At 40.4% G+C, this 16,257-nt stretch overlaps 1 pseudogene; it reads left to right on the top strand.

The window, feature by feature from the left end:
* The first annotated feature begins 15,302 nt into the window (after positions 1-15,302).
* Positions 15,303-15,951, top strand: LOC141490993 (BCL2/adenovirus E1B 19 kDa protein-interacting protein 3-like; annotated as a pseudogene).
* The last annotated feature ends 306 nt before the right edge of the window (positions 15,952-16,257 follow it).

A 16,257-nucleotide genomic window follows, 5' to 3' on the forward strand; every position in this document is an offset into this window, starting at 1 on the left:
TTCCTCCCTTAGATCCCCTACAAAATCCATTCCCCAAAAGAGTAGTGGTGGACTTATCCCCCTCTTTGTCCTGAAGCTGATTTTGTCTACCATTATCCTTCTTCCAAGTCCCACAGCCCCACATTCAGTAGAATAAATACCTCTACTAGCTGGCATCAGCAACTAAATGATACACTTGCTAGAGTGCCAGACCTGGACTCAGAAAGACTCATCTTCTTGAATTCAAATATGGCCTCAGATATTTACTAACTTTGTGATTCTGGGCAAGTCTATTTGTCTCAGTTTCCTAATCTGTAAAGTGAACTGGAGAAGGAAATGGCAAACAACTCCAGGATCTTTGCCACAAAAAATCACAAATGGGGTTACAAAGAATCAAAATAACTGAAAAAAACTGAACAACAGATACCTCAGGGTCTCCCATGACATCCTTCTCTCCCCCTCCCCAAGGCTGCATCCTGGATCACCCTACCATCACCTACATTTGACCCAAGACAAACTTTGCTACTTATAGTTCTGCCCAGAGAGAGGAACTTGGAAGTACAAAATAAATGTGAAGGATTATTATCATTAGATTCCTGCCATAGCTCTTTGCTATTTGGCTCCTAGATGACCTACATTGATCATTCAAACAACCAATTACTTTAACCTTCTACTCTAACACTTGTGGAGACCAGACCAATGATCCAACTCCCAACTCTCAACCACCTTGATCCATCTCCATGGAGCTGTCCACCATCTTCCCAACCCTGACAACCCCAAACCAATAGAATTTAAGAGTCTAAGGAAGAGGCCAGGCTAGCATTCTGAGTTACTTGAGAAAACATTTTCAGAGCAAAACCGACTCAATACTTTATTCTTTTTTTTTTTAGATTTTTGCAAGGCAAATGGGGTTAAGCGGCTTGCCCAAGGCCACACAGCTAGGAAATTATTAAGTGTCTGAGACCGGATTTGAACCCAGGTACTCCTGACTCCAAGGCCAGTGCTTTATCCACTACTCCACCTAGCCACCCCAAGAGTCAATACTTTAAAAAAAGAAGAAAAAGAATCTTTCCTATCGGAGAAATATAAACCAATCTAGAGCTAATTTTAAGATCCAGATCTTCCACTGACTATTTGTGAGATCTTTGTCAAACTACTGAATTCTAAAAATAGAACCAAATGGGCACTCAGAGGCCATTTAGTTCAACCTATCACCTTCAATTTACAAAAGGAAAAACTGAGGCCCAGAAAGAAGTGACTTTCCCATGGTCACAAAGATAGTAATTGATAGAGGCTGGATTTGAACCCATGTCCTCAGACTCCATTGAACTACTTCCCCTCTCTGAATCTATTTGTCTAGAATTTAAACCAAATGACCTCCATGGTCCCTTTCAGCACTGGCATTCCATGAGTTTGGTTGGAATGATGTAAACCAGGGGTTGGAAACACTGCTGTGCATGGCCCAGATGGTTAGCTTGCCCATTTGCTTTGGCAGATCACCATGCCCCCTTCTTGCTTCCTCCTGCCAGAGGGAGCTAGACCAGTTGCAAGAGTTGGCATACACAGCACCCTTCCCTCCCAACTCATAGGTACTCAGCTGATAATATTGAAAATCATTCATATCATTTCATGAGACTACCGCCAGTAATTACTCGACCATGCCAATACTGGCACTGCTCAATGCTAACCGCCAATCCCAGTATCCAATAGACAGGTGCTGGCATCTTGGTACATGTTTCCTTTAAAAGATCACTATTCGCATAGAACAAAAAAAAGATTTGTTATCACCCCACACTATATTTTGAGAACCCTGATGTTCTATTTTCATTCCTCAACATGGAGAAGAATTGGATGTGGGTTTTCAAGAAAACTCTGAGAAAAGTACATGCTCTGTTAGGTTCAACAAATCTGGAAAAGCTTGGATAGCAAGCCCTGTAGTACAGTGAGGTCCATTGACCAACCACCAAACCTAGCACAGCAGAGATAAATGCATTTGCAAGATGCTTATGTCTGATGAAATTTTAAGCCTTGGAACTGACCAAGGTCATCTGCCAAGACATAGAAGAGGTTCCAGCTGTGTTAGTGCCTATTGTCACAGAAACAAAGATCCTTACTATAGTGACACGCATCAGGATCATCTGAAAGGGAGCTGATTCCTCTGACCTCTGGCATGCTCTAGCTTAAGAAAAGGTAAGTCTAATTTTAGAACTGAAAAATGGTTAGGAAGGTCAATTAGGTCATCCCCTCCTTTCTTAAATAAATAAGGAAAGTGAAGCTCAGAGAAGATGAGTAATTTGCATAAGGTCATACTGATTGTCAAGAGTAGGGGCAGAATTCTACTCTTTAACTTCAAAATCACAAGTGTTTTTTTTTTTACCCTATGCCATATAGTGGCTCAGAAGTGATTTTCAAGGACACAGGTTTCACTGACCTTGTGATACAGTTTCATCACAATTAAATCTCTGGCATTCTCACAGCAGTGGTAGCAATACATCCATAAGCAAAAAGGAAGAGAGAGATCCAGAATGCCTTATCCCTATAACTCTGCTCACCTAAATCCTACCCAAGTCTCTTCCTTTACTAAAGATCATGATTAGAGTTAAAACCACAAAGAACAGCAAGGAAAACCTTGCTCTTCTCTACCTGAGTGACCTAAGACAAATCTTGTCTCTGAAATTCATTTTTCACTTCTGTGAAATGGTCTGATAAGGGCTGAAGTTGATAAAATGCCAGACCTGGAGTCAAGAATATTTATCTTCCTGAGTTTAAATCTGACCTCAGACATTTATTAATTGTATGAACAAGTCACTTAACCATGTTTACCTCAGTTTCTTCATCTGTATAATGAGCTGGAGAAGGAAATGACAAGCCACTTCAGTATCTTTGCCAAGAAACCCTCAAACAGGGTCCCACAGAGTCAGACACAACTGAAAATGATGACAATAATAAAAATAACAATAGATAGCAACAACAAAATTAGAGCATTTAACTCGATGATTTCTAAGGTATTTTCCTCTCTGAAATTTGTGATCTCTGTGATAAGGTTGCTGGAAGCCCTAGCTCAGAGAGATTGGTACTCATACTGAGTCTATCCCTACAGCAGATATGCTCTGACTTGGTACTAATACAGATACATCCCTAGAGTCCTTCAAAAATTCAGTCTTTGTTGGGTTCCTCAAGAGTCTGGTACAAGGAAGAAGGGCATGCCATCTATCATACCATCATCAAGTATAATACAGGATGATAGGCATGCCATTCATGGTGCCAACTTCAAATTATAAAAATTTCTCCAATTGTCCTTAATTTCCGCCTTACTGATTCATTAAAGGTCAATAATCATCTAGGATATACCTTGAATAGTTATATTCCCAGCAGATAACATTTCTTGTGGCATAAATGAACTCTCCTGGCATATGAAGCAGAATGGACTTCTCTTGTCCATCTCAGACTTCCCAACTCTTCAAATATGTAAAAGTCCTATGTCCACTGCCAGGTCAAACCCATGAATAGAATTGATTGCTTCCACTGCACCTCATTTTCAGCACAAAATGGGCTTTGTCAAGAGATGATTTGTAGCCAATCAAATTCCAGATTCTCCAAAATCAGACTTGCAGGGGGAATGATTCAATTGTGATCATTTTCTCTCTATAAGAATTGTGTTCCTCTCCTTTCTTCTTCTTTCCTCCTCTCCTCTTCTCCCTATTCCTCTCTTCTCCTTTTCATTCACATCTGTGGTTATATTTCTGTAATAAACATCTGTTATGGAAATTCCCTCCACTGAAATAGATCTGCCAATTTTCTGATCCCTATATAATGCTATGCAGCAATCTTAGGTTGCTGGAGCACTTTGCTAAAAAATTGGTAAATTATGTATACCACATTTCCTTGTTATGCCTTTCCACTAACCCTGTCAAAAAAGGGATATGATATTAGTCATATCTTGGGCAAGTACCTTTTCAAAGGTGACAATCTGCAAGTACAAGAGACAAATCTCAAATCCTGGTTTCTTGATGCTAACATCAACAATCTATTAAACATGATTCAGAAAAATGTTGAAACTGAACAGAACTTGGAATAGCAATATGGCTAAAGCATCTGCTCTGGAGGACCTGAATTCAAATCTGACCTCAGACACCTAATACTTACTTAGTTGTGTGACCTTAGGCATGTCATTTAACCCTTGCAAAAACCAAAAAAGAAAAAAAGGGAAAAAACAAAACAGAACTTAATTACTCATAGATATGTTGAGATAATATAATAAAAAAACTATTATACCTAAATTAATTAATTATTTAATATCATACCAATTAAACTACCAAGTGATTACAGAATTAGAAAAAATATTAACAAAATTAATCTGAAGACAGTAAATGTTTAATAATTGTCTCTCTGGAAAAATTCATGTGCATCATACTTTTGTATAATCTGCATTATTAACATTTTATCCATTATTTTCTAAAGCCTAGATATAAACAAAACAAATCAAGTTCTGATTTGTAGAGTTTGATTATTTCCAAGCTATACAAAGTTCACATACTAAAAATTTAACAATCAACTCAGGAGCTAGCTCAAGCTGGTTGCAGCACATTTCTGAAAAAGTTAAGAATCTCAGGAAATACTGGAAAAAGTCTGGTCCTGGTTTAAAAAAAGAGAAGTTTATCTAGAGGAACTGATCAGGTAACCAACACAGAGAAGCAAATGAACTCAGTATTTTTCAATAGTTCAAAAAACTCCAAGATAATAGGTACTCACTATTCAACAAAAACTAGAAAATAATCTGGAAGAAATGAGATTGAAACCAACACTTCACACCAAATGTACCAAGACAAATTCTAATTAGAGATAAGAAAGACTAAGAAGTTTGTATAAAAAGAAAATTTGAGGAGAAAGAAAGAAATTACTTTTCAGATTGATAGGCCAATGAATCCAAAAGATAAAATAAGCACTTCCAATAATTTAAAATTTTTAAAGGTTTGACATAAGCAAAACCAATGTAGCTAAAATTAAAAAGGAAACAGATAACCAGGGAACCATTTGTATATCAAATTTCTCTAAGAGTTTAATTTCAAAGATATTCAAAATTATAATAAGACAAATTCCTCAATTTTTATAAGATCAAAAATATTAAGTGGCATTTTTCAAAAGAAGAAATCTAAGGGGCAGTTAGGTGGTGCAGTGGATAGAGCACCAGCCCTGGAGTCAGGAGTACCTGAGTTCAAATGTGGCCTCAGGCACTTAATAATTACCTAGCTGTGTGACCTCGGGCAAGCCACTTAACCCCATTACCTTGCAAAAACTAAAAAAAAAAAATCCAAACTATAAATAGTTGAATAAAAATAGTGCTCCAAATACTAATACATAGAATAATTCCAATTAAAGTGACTCTGTTGTTACTCCATATAACCCATCAGACTGGCAAAAATGACAGAAAAGAAAAATAATAATGTGGAAGGGGTTGGAGGAAAATAGGCATGTTAATGTACTGTTGGTAAAAATATAGATTGAGCCAATCTTTCTTGGGGTGAAGGATTTGAATGAACTGATGCAGATTGAGATGGGCAGACCAGGAGAATAGTATATAAAATAATAACAGTAGTATAAAGGCAAGCAACTTTGAAAAATTCTGATCAATGCAATAACTAAACATGATTTCAGAGCACTGAAGATAAAACATGCTACCTACTTTCTGACAAAGGTGAGTGTAGAATGAGAAATATATTTTTGTACAAGGTCGACGTGGGAATTTATTTTGCCTGATTATGCGTATTTGTTCAAAGGATTTTCTTTCTTTTTCAATATATTGTTGCAGCTAAGAGGAAGAAAAGACATTTTTATTCATTAAAAAATAATTTTAAAAAATAACTAGATGGGTCCTTAGAGATCATTTAGTCAAATCCACCCAATTACTCCTACTTATTTATTTTTTCAGGGTCAAATCAAACATCTCCTTCTTGAAATCTTCTCTGATCATCAGTCATTTCCTCTTAGCTCCCTGATCCTCTTACTTATTCTTGGTATTATTAGAATTCATAGAGCGGCTAGGTGGCGTAGTGGATAAAGCAATGGGCTTGGAGTCAGGAGTACCCGGGTTCAAATCCGACCTCAGACACTTAATAATCACCTAGCTGTGTGGCCTTGGGCAAGCCACTTAACCCCGTTTGCCTTGCAAAAACCTAAAAAAAAACAAAACAGAATTCATAGACTATTTTTGCGAGTTAAAAAGAGGCATTACTTTGTCCAACCCCTTCATTTTTACAGAGAGGAAAGGGGTTTCTAATGGTATCATTGTAAATGAGTGACAAAGGTAAAATAAGGGTAAGACCTTCCAACATCACAGTACCTATCTCCTAATAAGTAGCTACTTTCCCCTTTATCACATGCTGACTTCCTTCTGTAGTCATTTTTCCCATATGAATGTGTTGTTCCCCCATATAGAATCAGGAGACAGTGAGAAGGAATTGGTTCCTATGGGCATCCTTATCAAAACAGTCAAGCATAACCCTTGCACAGAGCAGACATTCTTCTGGATAGGTCTGGGTGATTTGTTTCATCTCATACCTCTGAAGAAGCAAAAAAAAAAAAAAAAAAAAAAAAAGATTCCCAGGTCCTATACCTCCTTCCCAGCTAGCAGAGAAACTGTGCTGTAGTGGAAAGTACAGCCAGTTTGATTCCTAGAGGATGGGATTAAAATCCTATCTCTAACACTTACTATGTGTATGACTGGGGAGAATTATTTTTCCCTGCTGTGCCCTCAGTTTCACTATCTGTAAAATGAAACTATTAAAACTATTTTTCAAGCTACACCATCTCCTGAACTTCTGAAATTTATTGAAGACAAATGTAAAAGCAGTGTTTAATTCCATTTAATTTTCTCCTATGAAATTTGGCCCAATTCCTAGATTGTGAAGATTTTTTTTAATCTCTGTCCTACAATATATTGGCTCAGCTGTGTGTCACCTGCAAGTCTGACAATCACAACAATCTAGACCTTTTTCCAAGTCACTGATAAAAATATCAAAGAGGGAAGGGACATGAACAGATTCTGGGGGCACTCCACTGGAGACCTCCTTCCAAGTTGATGGTAAACCATTCATAGCTACTCATTAAGTCTGGCCTAGTTCTAAATGCAAAATGTAGTCTACCATTTGGTCTTGAGAATAACTTGAGAATTTGCTTTTCATATATTTTGCTAAAAATCTAGGTAAACTTCGCTATGTTTCCCTGATCTATCCATCAAGTAACCTTATTACAAACCAAAACAAAAACAAAAAGATCATAAAGGAAGACAATCTTGTATGACTTGTTCTTGACAAGATCCATGCTGAATCTTTGAGATCACCACTTCCTTTTCTAGTCACTCATTAGCCATCCCTTGAGCAATATGTTCTAGAATTTTATCAGGAAATAATATTACTAATAGAATTTTAAGATGTATCATTTCCACAATTATCTTATTTAATCCTCACATGTGAAATAGATGATATTATTATCATCATTTAACAGATAAGAATATTGAAGCTGAGAAGTTAAGTTGCTTTTCTATATATAGTTGCAGAGCAACTATTTGATCAGGATATTAACTCAGATATTCAAAGCCAGAACTCCGCCTACTGTAACACCAAATAAGTAATAATAATGATGATAATAATAACTAGTGTTTATATTGTGCTTTCATTGCCATTCGGTTATTTCAATCATGACTGACTTTTTATGAACCCATTTAGGGTTTTCTTGACAAAGATTCTAGAGTGGTTTTCCATTTCCTTCTCCAGTTCATTTTATAAATGAGTAAACTAAGACAAATTGTGTTAAGTTACTTTCACAGGGTCACACAGTCTGAACCCAAATTTTAACCCATCTCTTCCAGACTCTAGGCCCAGCCCTCTGTCCATTGTGCTACCTAGATCTTTTATAACAATTAAAATAATCTTTGGTGCATTCTATAAATGCATCTCTTTTCCTCCATGGTATTTCAAAGTTTCCTAATAATGGATCAGAAATCCAACCCCATCTACCATCTCCATCAGTACCTGAGAATGTAATTTATCTTGAGAGACTTGAACCTGTAAAGTCAGCTGAAATACTCTACAAGCTTCATATTGCAGAGGAAGAAACTGAAGACCAGAGTCAGGAACTAAATCCAGACCATGAACCATAACTCCCTGATTATATTTTTGTATGATGCCTTCCTGCCTTCTATCATTAGTAGTTTGCCAAAAAGAGTCAAGAAAAGACATCACCTACATATCACTATTGTGACCCCCATCATTCTTCCATCTGCTGTTTTTAAGTCTAGTGTTCACAGAAGCCTGAGGCCCAAAGGAGGGTCCCTCTCTCCCACCTCAACTCTATCAGTACCTGTTAAGGGAGGCCCCCCTCAGATTTAATTCCTTGCTTAGAAGTCCAGAAAGCCCACAAACTCGCTCTTAGTTATTAACAATTTTACTGTTCCATAAAATGAGGGAAAAAGCTAGATCAAATAGTTATCTGAATTGGACAGTGAATGGGAGATCGGAAGCAGAGCTGAGTTTTAGTAGGTCAGCTATCTATTTGGGCTCATTGGAATTATCTGAAGATAATTGAAATCCAGAGCCCATCCATTACTTCTATTCTCTAGTGTAAAATGATTGTATCAGTGGCCTTGCTAGGACTTTATGCAGTGACCCAGAAGACCTTCCGTTTTTCTCTCACCAAGCAGTCAGTTTGCAATTTTCAGAGCCGCCATTCCCACGCCCCCAATCCCTGCCACCCCCAAGTCCTTGGGTGTAATTGGCTGGGGTTGTAGATATTGATACCAGGAGGGGGCCAAGGGAGGCAGCCTATCGGAACCATAGCCCGTGGCCTAAAGTTACCGGAGGAGATGAGTGGCCCCTCATGTGGTATGACTGCCTCCCTTGAGCTGCCTCAGCGGTTTCAGAAGCTGCCTTCAAGGAAGGGGACATGAATCATTGAATCATTTATGTTGGAAATTATATGTTATGCTTTAGGATACATTATTGGATGTCAGAGTGGGTGAAGATCAAAGGTCACAGGAAGGTAGAGTCCAAAGGGATCTTAGAATGTAGAGGACAGGAACTGGAAGGAACCTGAGAATATAGCATGTCAGAATCTGGAGGGACATAAGAACACAAGAATGAGAAAACAACAAACATCAGTGCTTGAAGGAAACTTAGATTATAGAATGCCAGAGATGGAAGTGACTTTAGAACACCAAATTTTGCCAATAGAAAAAAATTTCTTTAGTCCAAGCCTCTAGTTTTACAGATGAGGAAAATGAGTCCTACAGAGTGGGACTAGAATCCTGATCCCCTGATTCACAATCTAAGATTTTTGCTATTTTATTGGAGACCCACTGGGTACCTCTAGGGCTGGCACCCACCTAAAGAGAAAGTTCTTCTCCCCCCCCATTCACACAGTATTAACCAAGCATCTCTGAAGAGAGCCTTGTCCTTGACTAGATCCCCAGCGAGAGTGATAAATCCAGCTAGAAACCTGTGATGAGACAATTTCTTTAGCTCTGGCCATGAGATGTCTCCTTGAGACCTAATGGGAAACTTAATGACCCCAATCCGGCCTCCTTGGGCAATGACTCCTGAGAGGCCCACAATCATGTCTGGATGATGAGGCTTAGAATGAGACCCAGACCCTGTGATACAGGGCAGCTGGTTTGAGGAATGCTGGTACAATGCATACTTTGATGACCAAAGAAGCTATGGTTCCCCAGATACTGGCCCCTTTAGGATAATATTAACTCTACTACTAACTGCAATGATTGCTGTAGTAGGCCTCAGCTTACTGTGCTGTGTATTGAATACAGACTAGTCAGGAAACTTACTTTTCCCCCCATTTTTCAGATGTTGAAACTGACTCTAAATTTCAATGACTGACCCAAAGTCAAACAGAAGTACTTGGGATCTAGATTCAGAGGCAGAAGGAAACTCAGAGGTCATTTAATACTACCCTAAAACCCCATCACCTACCTCATTTGACACAGAAGGAAATAAAGACCCAAGGAAATTAAGCACCTTGGTCTAGATTGCACTGAATGGAATTTGAACTCGGTCCCTCTGATCTGTATTCATGCTGCTTGCTTGAACTAAGGTCATTGATCTTAAATTCAGTATGATAGAAGAGTCTATCATACCATAGTGGCCTTTCTCTCAAGGACCCAAGGGACTCTTTGGTTGAGGATTACAATTTCAAGGTGGCACTAGGTTAAGTAATTGTGCAGGGTCATATAGCTAGTAAGCATTTCAGTTCATATTTGAATTCAGGTCTTTCTGACCCTATCCATTGCCCCACTTAGCTGCCTAGAGTCTAGACTACTCACTGAGAATTAGAGCAGGAGGTTGATTTTGAGGATATAGCACTAGTCTTAAAAGAAGGAAGACTTGTGTTTAATCTTTTCATTAGTCGTGTGATGCTGAGGAACTACATAACTTTTCTGGGTGTCAGTTTTCAAATATGTAAAATTAGGAGTTTGGATTCCATGACCTCCAAGTTCCCTTCCAGATCTAAAGCTAGGATCCTATAATGCTTTGTGTTCTCATCCTTTTTTTTAGACTTTCTTTAGCATTTTATTTTCCCTCAGTTATATATGTGTGTGTGTGTGTATAAACAACTTTCAACATTCTTTTTAAAATCAAATTTCAAATTCTCTCCCTCCCTCTCCACCCCCCAATTGAAGATAAGCAGTTTGACACAGATTATCCATATGTGGTAAGGTTGATTTGCCCAACCAGACTTGAGATCCTGAGAGGTAAAATCTTTCCCTTTGGAACAGAATCTTGCCCTGGGAAGGTCACCAAATAAGGTGCTTAAGAACCTGACCTCGAATCTCACCTCTGCCTCTTGTTCCTGGGTGACTTTGGCTAGTCACTTAATTCTTCGAGGTCCTGGTTTCCAACTTTGTAAAATGAGAGGGTCGAACCAGCTGCTTTCCAAAATCCCTTCCAGCTCTGTCTATTCCCCTTCATTGCCTAGCATTACATAGCTCCAGGGGGCACAGCAATCTCTCACTAAGCTTGTGTTAATTAGTTTAGGTGCCATCCAAAGCTACAATAATAGAAACCTAATGTCCAAAACAAGGGAGGTGACAGTCTCACTGTCTTGTCCTTGATTAGATTTTATTTGGCGTGTCAGACTTGGCTTACAATGCCTTCCTCTGACTCCCAAGTCATCCTTCTTTCCCTCTCCTGATCACTCATTCCCTATTGTCTCTAACATAAAATACAGACTCTCTAACATGGGTATTTAAGACCCTTTACATCCAGGCTCTAATGTGCCCTTCAAGCCTTTTTTTATATTCCTCATTCACCTACTCTACACTCCAACCAGGCAGCTAGGTGGTATTTTGGTAGAGAGAGAGAGCCAGCCCAGGAGTCAGGACTACTTGAACTCAAATCTGATCTCAGTTACTTATTAATTGTGTGACCCTAGGCAAGTCACCTAAACCTGTTTGCTTCTCTTTCTTCATGTGTAAAATGAACTGGAGAAAGAAATGGCAAACCACTCCAGCATTGTTGTTAGAAAACCCCAAATAGGTCATAAATAGTCAGACATGACTGAAATGACTCTACAGAAATCTAATCAAACTATAGTACTAGCTCCTTGATTTCCTCCTGCCCTCTTCTACTTCCCTATATTATTGCAGACGCTCTCCTATGCCTAAAATGGATCCTCCCTCCAACAACCCCGGCTCCACACATATAATAATTCTAAAGGCCCAGGTCACAGGTCATCTACTCTATGAAATCTCTCTTGATACCATATCTGCCAAAAAGAAAAATAATCTGTCCTGACCCAAATCTTCATACGGTATTTTTTTGGTATCTACCCCTTACCTATTTCAAATTCTATATTTGTAAAATAAAATAACATTCAAACCACCCTCAAAAATTCTATATTTGATCATATTTTATTATATAAATACAATGGATCATTGTCAATATGTCAGTGACCTGTCGATCAAAAAGCATTTATTTTATTTTCTCATTTTTTGAGGCAATTCTGTTATGTTTTTTGAAGGCAATTGAGGTTAAGTGAACTTGCCCAGGGTCACAAAGCTAGAGGGTGAATTTGAAATCAGGTCCTTCTGACTCCAGAGTTACTACTTAAACAACTTTGCTACCTAAGCATTTATTTAAGTATCTGCTCTGATCCAAGCCCTGTGCTAAGGACTAGGGCTACAAAGAATAAAGTGACGGTCCTCCAGGAGCTTTCATTGTATTGGTGGAGACAACATGCAAAAAGTCATATATAAAGAAGATATGGAGAGATTAAATTGGAGATAATTGACAGAGAGAAATTATCTACATTGTAGATTGGAGGTCAGGAGGTAGAGATGAGCAGCAGAGAGAGCATTTCAGCCATGAGGCACAGTCTGGTGAAAGCCCTCAAAGATGGGTGATTAAATATGGGGTTCAAGGACCAGCAAAAAGCTGCTATCACCAGACTATATAATAGGACCGATATGGGAGGAGTCCAGCTTAGCCAAGACTTTAAAAGCCTAACTGAAGATTTTATTTGATCTGGATGTAACAGGGAATCTCTAGAATTTATTGCATAGGGAAGTGATATAGTCAGTAAGTTTGTGGGCATTGAAATTACCACCAATGCAGGTTACAATTTATCTATAAATTATCCTCTCAGAGAGATTAAGTGATTTACCCATGGTCTTACAGCAGAAATAAGACGTTAACCCTGATCTCACTGACTCATAACAAACATTTTTGGCCCTTATTCTAGATTGTAGATTCCTTGAGGTACAGCAGGAATTACACCATTCTTTATTTTTTTCAACAAGCTAGAGTTGAAAGGGGCCTTAAATGTCATCTCACCCAACCCCTCATTTCACAAATGAGGAAACCCAGGAACATAGATGTTAAATGACTTACCCAGATGGCAAGAGAAGTCAGAATTTAAAGCTCTGATAGGAATCTCTAACTGAAAATGTAGTGCCCTTCCTCCTAGTGATTAACTTTTGGAAGAAGGAATTGCTTTATTTTTTTGTCCTTGTGACCCATCACCAACTATAATACCTGGCCCATCAGTGTTGCTTAATCAGTGATTGGTGATTGATATCATAAGACTTCATGAATGGATGGATGGATAGATGGATGGATGGATGGATGGATAAATTAATGTAACTCCATAATTTTGTTGCTGGTTTATCTTTGAATCTGTAAAAAAATAAAGAAAGCAAAAGAAGGAAGGAAGGAAGGAGAGAGAGAGAGAGAGAGAGAGAGAGAGAGAGAGAGAGAGAGAGAGAGAGAGAGAGAAAGGAAGAAGGAAGGAAGGAAGGAAGGAAGGAAGGAAGGAAGGAAAGGAAGGAGGGAGGAAGCAAAAGAAAGGAAGAAAGAAAGACTTAATTTGGGCAAGAAGGGGATAATGGGGGCAGGAAAGGAATTATGAACTAGAATCTGTGACCTTTATTTTGTAGATTTTTTTTTTTTCTTTTTTGGTTGTTCATTCCACTAAGCGGAAATAAGTTGAACTTTGGAGCATGCAACTTTGTGTGTAAATGCTGCTTAATGAGGAAAAATCCACTTTGCTAAGCTGGAAAACCTAGGGATCAAAGATGAAGCTTGTTCTTAAGGCTGCTAAGAACCGCTGAGGCCTGGCTGAGCAGCCATCTCTAGCTGCATGGGTCCTTGCTGCCTAATCAGGAGATTCCAGGGCAGGAGTACAAGGCCTCCACTAATTAAAGGTGAGTGTCAGTGAGGAGGCCCTCACCCGAGTACTTACAACAACCTCCTCCCCTTCTTCTGCTCTTTCTCTCTCCCTCTTAAATAAGACTTAAAGATGCTTTAAACGACCACATTTGACAATCTCATGCCCTTGAACATTTCAGTTCTCCTTGCAAAGATTGTGCTTTTTTCAGCTGATGGAGGTGTGGGGGGGAGCCAAGGCACCGCTTAGCTTCCTGCCAGAGCAGCCCTTCCTCCACATCGGGGGAACTTTGGGACAGGACTGGGAGGTGGCTCTGCATTCCTTTTCTTCTCCTCCATCTTCAGTCTCTTTTTTATTGGTATTTTCCTTCCCCTGCCCCCCAATCTCTGAAATTAAAAAGTAAGCCCTTATTCCCTGGGTTCACATCTGTCCCAAGGCCATCAGTCTCAGGACCCACTCCTTTGGGGTCATGATCCTTTGGGGCCATCCTCTGAGAAACAGCCCTGAGGTCCACAGTGCCTAGAGATATCTTGAACCCCACATAAATAGCTCACCCAGGGAAAACCCTTGGGTCCCCAACATCCTTAAGAACAATCATGGGCTCCACAGTCTCCTGGAGGTGACTGTGGACTACATATGCTCCTAGACCTGACCCAGACCTCATAACCTCTAAGAATAGCCCTGGATTCTGCACTCTCATTGGGTTAGCCCAAATTCCATATTCTAGAGATGGTCACTGAACCCTTAATCTTTAAGGATAGCTCTGGGTCCCTAGGACTAACCCTGAGGAGAACGGCTTGAGTCCCATACTCCCTTAGGGAAGACTCTGGTCCTTTCACTCCTGAGAGTTGGCTATAAACCTTAAAAACAGCCTTAAACTCACACATTTTTCCCTCTAGAGAGATGACCCTGAGACCATACAATCCTAGAACAAGCCTTGAACCGCATATTTCCCTAGAGATGGCTCAGGGGACCCCATGTTCTCTGTGGCTAGCCACTGGCCCACACTCCTTTACAGACATATATCTTTCTCATTGTGGTAAAGGGAATAATAAAGGGACAGTTAGGAAAATCACGTCTGACTACCCTGAAGTCCAGGTGTTCCTTTGGCTTCCTTCTTGAAGAGTGAGGCCTCCCCTGTGCCTTTGTTGAGAGATTTCTGGATGCATCTTCTCTTTTTTCCCCCTTCCCTTCCAATTCTACCACATGCCCTGGCCCAGGTCTCCAAAAGACTGTCTCTTGCAATTTAATTCTCATCACTGCTATAATCCAAATATTTCTCCCCCCCTCCTGCCTCCTCTGCTGGGATTTAGTGTAGGGGATTTAGCTGTGTTTATTTAGCTTCTCCAAAATCAAGGAGACTTGCATTCTTATCAACCAAGAAATAATGATTACGTTCCTGCTCTTGGGCCAAGCACTGTGTTAGATGCTAGGGGTCCAAAACCAAATAAAAACAATCCTAGCCCTCAAGGAGCTTCCAGTCTAATAGCACTGGAGCAATGCCATATAAAGAAAAGAAAACTGAATTGATAGAAGTGCTGGACTAGTGGTGACAGCGGCGACAGTGGCGGCAGCAGCAGCGGCAGGGCAGCGCTCTGGGGATGCTGGCACGAGGACCCCCCCAGCGGCGGCAGCAGCCCGGGGGCCCCGCCATGGCATAGAGCTGCCAGCCAATGTCCCCCCAGGAGAACCTGCAGGGCTCTTGGGTGGCATTGCACTTCAGCAGTAATGGCAACAGTCATAGTGCAGCGCCATCCTCAATTTCAGCCTATAATGGCGACATGGAAAAGATTCTTCTGTATGCCCAGCATGAGTCTGGACAGAGCAGCTCCAAGAGTTCTCACTGTGACAGCCCACCTCGGTCACAGACACACCAAGATATTAACCGAATTTCTGAAACGGATACTCACAGCATTGGAGAAAAGAACAGCTCCCAGTCTGAAGAAGACTACGTGGAAAGACAGAAAGAAGTGGAGAGCATCCTGAAGAAAAACTCAGACTGGATCTGGGACTGGTCCAGTAGGTCTGAAAATATCCCCCCAAAGGAGTTTCTTTTTAAGCACCGGAAGTGTTCGGCCACTCTCAGCATGAGAAACACCAGCGTCATGAAAAAGGGGGGCATCTTCTCAGCAGAGTTTTTGAACGTTTTCCTCACGTCCCTGCTGCTCTCTCACTTCCTCGCCATTGGGCTGGGGATCTACATTGGAAGGCGTCTCACCACCTCCACCAGTACCTTCTAGGGCAGTGGGGCTAGGAGTCTGGCCAAGCAGCAGGCTGCCATCTCTGAGCATGCAGGGTGGTTACCACAGGAAGGCCATGCATCTGGCCGGGAGTCCGGGATGGTTCCTGCGACTTGTGCTCATCTGTTGTGTAAATGTTGTGTTCCTAGTTCAGTAGAAGGGGAGGATAGTAGCTGTCTTCATTCCCTGGGCACCACATGGGGAGCAGGTCCGACTGATTGGCCTCTCCTCCCTGTAGGCATAGCCCCTCGAGTTCTCCCCATCCTGAGGCTCCCTGGACTCCAGGAAGTCCCCACACTTCCCAGTTCCCCACACAGGGGCTACTCCTTTGGACAAGTGAATCGTGTCATTTTTAACAGCATGATTG

The sequence above is a fragment of the Macrotis lagotis genome, chromosome 1 (genome assembly GCF_037893015.1).
Source record: "Macrotis lagotis isolate mMagLag1 chromosome 1, bilby.v1.9.chrom.fasta, whole genome shotgun sequence".
Taxonomy (NCBI): Eukaryota; Metazoa; Chordata; class Mammalia; order Peramelemorphia; family Peramelidae; genus Macrotis; species Macrotis lagotis.